Raw genomic sequence first — 8,186 nt, forward strand, 5'->3', positions numbered from 1 at the left:
TGCTCTTGATAAATGCTTTTATTATTGCCATAATCATGTTTTTATATAATTCATTTTCTTAATATTTTCATTAATTTGCTTATCCAGAAAACATCTTTAATATCACTGTCAATAATTTGAGTTCAAAAGCTAAAAGATATCAGGAGATATTTCTAAATTATACTTATTCCTAAAAGAGTATCTAACACAAAATGCAATATAATTCTAAGAATAAATCTTTAAGACGTATTGCCCCAGATATTAAGGAAAATGAAGGCCATCACTGAAGTGCTCGTGAAAATAACAACCAAATTGAATCAATATAATTGTCCATTGATAAAAGATTGACTAAATAAATCATGGTACATTCAGCCAAGAAAGTCAAACAGTTATTAAATAAAGGAGTGTTTTAAAATATAGTCTTTTATGATCATTCAGGTATGGCAAGGATAGCAGATCAAGAGACGGTTGCCATTGAAAAAATTACTCATTATACTCGCAGATGGTAAGAGGAGGGGGCATGTGGGAAGTCATACCAGAATCCACACTAGTCTGTCCATGGCAGAGCAAGTAAGGGGAAAGCATGGTCATAAGCTTTACTGTAATTTCTGAAAAAATGAATGAATGGCTAGTTAGAATAATTTTCAGAGGACCTGGGTCAAAGGTGCTGGGTCTACTTGTCTGTGTCTATTTGTCTAGTACCTGGCTCTGGTGTGATTAGGTTAGAGGAATAGTGGTCCTGAGTGTGTGAGTTTCAAAAAGGAGATTGTTGAAGCTGTGAACTCTGAATTGGTTAGTTTGCATATGAAAGACATGCTTACAGTTGGGAAAACCAGTCTCAGGATCTTCGGGCTCCCAAGATGTCAAAGCATCAAATGCAGAAACTAGAAAATATGGTGTTACACACAGGGAAGTCAATACACTATGCAAAGAAGTCCATAGAAGACTATAAGGCACTATTGCTTAAGAAGAGTGTTACCCTGCAGCTGATCTGTGGTTGTTCATAACGTTTATGCTAGGATACTAAGAAACACGGTACTGACTCTTGAATGTAGAGATGAAATGTATTAGTTTGTGATATTAAAGTCTAAAATTCATCTTTTGTACTTGTACTCAGCTTGCTTTCATTGTTAGTAAACGTGTGTAGACAATGATATATACTTAGTTTTAGCTAGCTAAGTGACTGGTAGGGTATACAAGACTCTAGTAAACTTGCATTTTGTCTCAGTTGAAGCAAGGTGTCTGACATCTATCTTGGTGATTCACTATCAGAAAGAACATCTCCTGTGAGGAGACTGAAAGAGGACTCTGAGCTCTATGTCTAGAAGACATGGCTTACTTGTCCTGTTTACCATGTACCTTAATCAAAGCCTTGCATAAGTATACCCTGTAGAATCTCCTGAGTTATCTCAAGTATCTGACCCTTTGTAATTGCTGTAACTCTCTCTTTTATATACATATATATAACAGATATTATATAATATATATAATATTTCTGTTATTAATAAAAAGTAAGTGTATTTATAAATATATATGTATATAGGCATAGATATACATGAGTTAACTATAAATAAAAAAATATTTTTATCAGTTTAGCAAAATAAGAGTTAGCAGGGACACCTGGGTGGCTCAGCAGTTGGACGGCTGCCTTTGGCTCAGGTTGTGATCCCAGGATCTGGGATGGAGTCCCACATCAAGGTCTCTGCAGGGGGCCTGCTTCTCCCTCTGTCTATGTCTCTGCCTCTCTCTCTCTCCCTCTCTCTCGTTCTCTGTCTCTCAGGAATAAATAAATAAATCTTTAAAAAAAAAGTTAACATACTGCCATTAATATATTGGTCTTCCTCAGATAATAGTGGCAAATATAATAAAACCAAAAGTAAAATAGTATAATTATTACAATTTTTTAAAAGATTTTATTTATTCATTCATTGATAGACACAGAGAGAGAGAGAGAGAGAGACAGGCAGAGGGAGAAGCAGGCTCCATGCAGGGAGCCCGACATGGGACTCGATCTCGGGACTCCAGGATCATGCCCTGGGCCGAAGGCAGGTGCTTAAACCGCTGAGCCACCCAGGCTGCCCATAATTACTACAATTTTAATTAGTAGTTTTTCTCTAGAAAGAGAGAGTTAAGGGGGCAAAGGGATAGAGAGAATCTTAAGCAGGCTTCACACTGAGTGCAAAGCCCCACACCAGGCTCTGTCTCACAACCCTGAGATCATGATCTGAGCTGAAATCAAGCATTGGGTGTTTACCCAACTGAACCACTCAGGAGCTCATAATTAAGAGTTTTAATCAGAATCTAGAGTATATAGTGCTTAGTAATTTGAGTTTAATGGTGAATGTAAGTAATAAAATTGGATGTGTTAAAACATTTAAATGCTTTGTCCATGTCTATGTACTCTATATGTGTTTTCTTATATTTAGACAGATATTCTTAAAATCTGGAATACATTTATTAATGACACATAAATGGACAATTAAACACATCTTAAAGAGTATGATTTCAGAATATGTTGTGCTTACCTGGACTGGCTTTTCCTGCTTGTCCTATAGACCGCAGTTGAATAACATTAAAGGAAGTATATGCCTCATTTCCCTGAAAACTGACAAAGTTATAAGGCTCAGAGGTATGGGATCCTCACTTTTGTTTGCTTCCCATATTTCCTTGCTCAGGGGCACTAAATAAACTTCACCAGTACTAGCATCCAAGTGCATCATGTTTTTATACAATATGAAGCACTTTCTCCAATATATTACCTATATGGCCTGTGGGATAGATTATGGAAACTCTTAATTATCTTTTGCAAGTTATGCATGATACCGTTCCAAATCTTTATTGCTTGCAATGTACTCTACATTTAATCTTTGAAAGTGTATCCATTAACTGACTTTACCCTGCCATGAAATGGGATTTGCCATCAAATGCCTTGATGTGGGACTCAATCCCAGATCCTGGGATCACAACCTTAGATAGAACTATGTATTATTCATATTTCTCTCTGTAGCACTTAAAAGCATTTGTATTAACAGTCAAAAAACAAGTAAATTCACTTGACCTTATTTACTGCTTAATCATTGGAATGAACTACATGTGTCCTCCCAAAATTCGTATGTTGAAGTTTTAACCTCCAGTGTGATGATTTTAGGAGGTGGATCCTTTGAGTGTTAACTGGGTCATGAGGTGAGGCCCTCATGAATGGGATTAGTGCCCTTATCAAATGGACCCCAGAGACCTCTCTCACCTTCTTTCCAACAGATATGTGCAGATATGAGAAATTGGTGATCTGTAACCCGGAAGAGTACTTTCACTGTATCCCAACCATGCTGACATCTTCACTTCAGACTTCCAATCTCCAGAACTGGGAAAAATAAATATTTGTTGTTTTAGATGCTCCATCTAGGGTAATTTATTGTATCAGCTTGAATAGACCAAGGCAATCACTAAATAGTCTGCCCTTACCTCAGCGTACACATAAGAAGGTGGAATTAAAAGGAAAAGTAAAATGTACAAGGAGGCAATATGTTGTAATTGGTGTAGTAAAGACTCTGATAGTTTACAGTGGAGAAAATAGGAGAATCTCTGAGTCTGCAAAGTCATGACGGTACTTTATGGTAAAGGGAAAATGTATAGTTTATATGTTGATCAGGTTTGATATTGATCAAATGAGTCCAATAAAAATCATACAAGTCAGGTGTCTCAGTGGTCACATTGTCAGTTAACAATGGAGCAAAGTGTTACAACCCAAGACTGTAGTATCGCATATTTTCTATTTCTCTGTTTTCCAAGTGTACAAAATTCCCATTTGATCAAGCACCAAAGGTGCTTCAATCAAGAGGAAGGGTCTCAGAAGCAGGTGTGTGTGGGCTTATGGAATATAAAATATACATAGGGCATTCACAGGGTACACCCTTGACTGCCTGCACTCTCTCACCCCCTTTTGTGTATGGAAATTGTGTGATGTGGGTGGTTCATGGCTACTGTCTCATTGTCTGGAATAGGCAATATATCTTCCATGTAAACATGAAGAAGATAGAAAGGTCCAGGAAATGTATATAATCTCTCTTCATTGGTCAGTTTAGAGCTAGCATAACCAGTAAGAATACAGATTTTTATGGAGGAGTGAGAATAAAGGATAGAGTGGACATAGCCTACATGTCCCATGTCCCCAGAATCAATACAACATGAGCTGAACAGATGAAATCCATATGAAAAAGAAAAATAATTGAAAGCCTTGCCACATCAAAGTAATTTTAGGACACAATCATCTAAGGCCGTTAAATTCAATCTCCACCTGTGCTGCAGATCAACCAGGTCTATAACTGCTGAAAGGAGTCTTTATGGGTACGTTTTTTCAGTGAGGGGAAAGACAAAAGGTTGTATCCAATAGAGTCGTTCGCAGGCTGGTTGTAGAAGTCTTGGATGTACAATCTGATGAATAAGTAGGTGGGCAGAAAAACATTCCTTCACTAAGGACTCCAAAAAGAGAGATTTCTTTCTAAATCCTCTTTGTTTGGGAGGGATTATGAAGCTGTGTTCCCACTTAATTACCTATCGCTGCCCTTACCTCTGTTGCCAGACTTCATCCCCTTTGCTGGCAACACCAAAGACTCACTGTTGTTGCCAGGGCTGCTTCTCTTCCTTTTATTATGCCCTGGCTCACTGGAAACTCTTCTGGCAATAGCCCAAGGGCACACATATGCCCTGACACAGTGGTGCCAAGTTCCTTTCCAAATGTCTTTTGCTGAGTGTCTTTACCTTGTTTCAGTGTGTGCGGTGGAGTTCCGGCGTACAGTTCCTAAAAGACCCAGTTCCTTTTTAATCAGATAAAGAATCTCCTCGTCTTATTTTATTCTTATTTTTTTGCCTAGACATCTCCTTTGAGTTTAATTTCTACTGCTGTGGTCTCTCTATATAGATATGCATTCAGACATTCTCAGAGACTGACTCCAGAAATTTGGCAATGTTGATTAGACTACAGGTTGAGAAGCAATCTCATTCTACCTACAACATCTATTTGTTTTTTCCTGGCTAGGCATGATGGCACATAAAATATTTGACCTATGTTAGACCTGCCACACTTCTTGCTTCAAAGAAAGGAGGTTTAATATGATTTAATCTTTGTTTTTTTCCCCAAAGATTCAGCTTTATGGGTAACCACTGAGGACGAGCAAAATAAGCCAGAATGCGCCACTTTGGCATGTGAGTTGTTTTGATCTGATGGCAGTTGAGACCCAGCAAGCTCAAATGGCTTTTTACCTTTCCTTTAACTGCCTAAAGGAATTTCAATAGTGGGTCTCTACCAGAAAGTTATATACCAAAGATTTACCCACATAGCATAGCAAATGTTTGTCTTGCAAATATTTGTTCTTCTGATCTCCCTGGGGAGGAATTGTCTTCCTCCTCTTTGAAGCCCCTGAAGTAGGACAAGATGCCTACTACTCCTTTGTCCTTGGCTCAGGGTGGTATATATACCTCAATTAACAGACTACTTGGGTGTCCCGTAGTTTCTAGGGGGCTTCCAATAGTATGAAATTAGATTTATTTTTCTCTTGCTAACCTGCCTTATGGCATTTAATTATTAGAATTTCCAAAAAAACCTAGAAGGAAAGAAGGGAAAAGTTTTCTGTGACCAAACCATATCAACCTTCAAGTTCCAATTTACCTAATCATTACTTTGTTTTTTGTTTTTGTTTTTTTTTAAGATTTTATTTATTTATTCATGAGCGACATAGAGAGAAAGAGAGGCAGAGATACAGGAAGAGGGAGAAGCAGGCTCCATGCAGGGAACCTGACATGGGACTGGATCCCAGGTCTCCAGGATCACGCCCTGGGCTGAACGCAGTGCTAAACCGCTGAGCCACCCAGGCTGCCCTCTAATCATTACTTTGACTTGTATATGTGTACTTTTGTTTAGCCTCATTTTCCATTTCTAGATTTTTACCATGCCTTTTTTTGTTTTTCCATTTCTAAATGTGAACCACAAGGTTGACATATAATTATGAGGTGTATTCCTAGTACTTTATCACTAATGTCAATGTCCTCCTGCCAAAGACCACCAGGAATATACTTGCAATTGATCAAATTGTGTTTATTGCTCATTGCAACAATGGACACTGCACATGGAAAAGAACCAGGGGGTAATAATTCACTAAGGCCATATTATAAGGGATTTCGTGTTGGAGTTGGACTCTAGCCAGGTGATTCGTGGAGGTTTTCAGGAAGAATGGCTTTGTTGTGTATCACATGGTGTCAGGAAATAGTGATTATTCTATGATAGGTTATTTTAATTAATCTTCTCTAAAAAGAGAGGCCTGAGCAAAGCTAAAGTGCTAATTGGTAAAGACGTAGCAGTCATTTATATTAGCCAGAGAAGGAGATGCTTGGGATTTTTTTGTTTGGATAATGTTTTGATTTTTGTCTGTGTTCAGACAAAATTATGAAGTAGTCTTGCTTTTGTCTTGATCAATTACCATCAGAGCAGCCTTGTTTGATGTTGATGTTCTGTGAAATTGTTTATGTTCAACAGGAGAACACCAAGGACTAGCTGTCACTGCCAGATCAGCTCCTAGCAACACCAAAGCCTCACTGATGTTGCCAGACCAGCTCCCAGATGTTGGAAACGGCTTTGTTCTTTCTTAGTAAAAATGAACTCCTTATATTATTGAAATCAGGGGCACCTGGGTGGCTCAGTGGTTGAGCATCTGCCTTTGGCTCATGTCGTGATCCTGGAGTCCTGTGATGGAGTCCTGCATCAGGCTCCCTGCCGGGACCCAGCTTCTTCCTCTGCCTATGTCTCTGCCTTTCTCTCTGTGTCCTTTATCAATAAATAAATAAATTTTTTTTTTAAAAAAGGTTTTTTTCTGTATATAGTAGATAGAAAATAAACTGCTATACTTAAAAAGAATAATTTGATAAGTTTTGACATCCATGCAACCATCACCACACACTGATAATCTAATCAGTCAGCCCCCAAAGTTTTCTCTCATCCTTTTGTAATCTTTCCCTCATGCTCCTTTCCAATCCGCACTCCAGCCCCAGGCAGCCCATGATCTGCTTTCTATCACTACATATTTGTTTACATTTTATGGAATGAAATACACATGGAGTCATACAGTATGCTCTTCTTTTCTTGAGGGGTTGGGCAACTGTTTTTTTTCACTCATAATTATTTGGAGATTCATCTATTTTTTTATATATCAATATTTAATTTCTTTCCCTTTTAAATAATTAGCTTCAATGATTATAGTACTCTAGGTTGTTTTTTATTATTCAACACTTGATATTTCACCTCACTCCTTTCTTGTTTACATGGTTTTTGATGTCTACAATAATTCTTATTCTTTTTTTAAGATTTTATGTATGTATGTGTGTATGTATGTATTTGAGAGAGAGTACAAGCAGGGGGGAGGGTTAGGGGAAGAGGGTGAAGCAGACTTCCTGCTGAGGAGCTTGAGGCACACCTCAATCCCAGGACCCTGGGATCATGACCTGAGCAGAAGGCAGTCACTTAACCAACTGAGCTACCCAGGTGCCCCTCTTCCTTATTCTTGTAAAAATAAGATTTTAATTTCTCTCTCTGATTTCTTGTTTCTTCAAGATTTTCTATTCACCTTTGTTTTTCTACAGTTTGAATATGATATACCTAGGTGTTTTTTTTGTTTTGTTTTTGTTTTTGTTTGTTTTTTTTGGTCTTTATTTTGCTTTTAGCTTTCCAACCAACTTGGATCTGTAGTTTGATATCTATTATTACTTGCACAAATGTCATGGCCATTATAACTTCAAATAATTCTTCTGTTACATTTTCCCTTTCTTTTCCTCTGGTACTCTGAGTGTATTACACATTTTGATATTTTCTCAGAATTTCTGTATATTCTCAATTTTTTTCTTTTTCTTTTTCTTCTTATTTTAGTTTGTGAAACTCTGTTGACCTTCAAGTCGCTGATTCTTTCCTTGCCATATTGAGTCTACCAATAGTCCATCTAAGTCATTCTTCATTTTGGTTGCTGTTTGATTTCTATAATATCCAACAACATTTTTCTTAGCGTTTTCATCTCTCTGTTTACCTTACCTGTCTGTTTCTGCATGTTGTCCACTTTTTTCCATTAGCATGAAAATATTGACTATAATTATTTTACATTTCCTGTTGATAATACCAACATCTGTATTATATCTGAGTGTAGCTATGATGCTTGCTTTGTCTCCTC

The 8,186-nt window shown here is 37.5% G+C and overlaps 1 long non-coding RNA gene across 5 annotated transcripts in view; it reads left to right on the top strand.

Annotated features, from left to right (window-relative positions):
- The window catches only part of LOC111093523, a 321,727-nt gene extending 315,011 nt beyond the window's left edge, over positions 1-6,716 (top strand). The window contains exon 9 of one of the 5 annotated variants that reach the window (XR_005382195.1): positions 6,509-6,712. This is a non-coding gene — a long non-coding RNA (uncharacterized LOC111093523). Of the gene's footprint in view, positions 1-6,508 lie in introns of all 5 variants that reach the window. The other 4 variants (XR_005382190.1, XR_005382191.1, XR_005382194.1 and 1 more) reach the window with 4 other exon arrangements.
- The last annotated feature ends 1,470 nt before the right edge of the window (positions 6,717-8,186 follow it).

This window comes from Canis lupus, chromosome 31, assembly GCF_011100685.1.
Source record: "Canis lupus familiaris isolate Mischka breed German Shepherd chromosome 31, alternate assembly UU_Cfam_GSD_1.0, whole genome shotgun sequence".
NCBI lineage: Eukaryota > Metazoa > Chordata > Mammalia > Carnivora > Canidae > Canis > Canis lupus.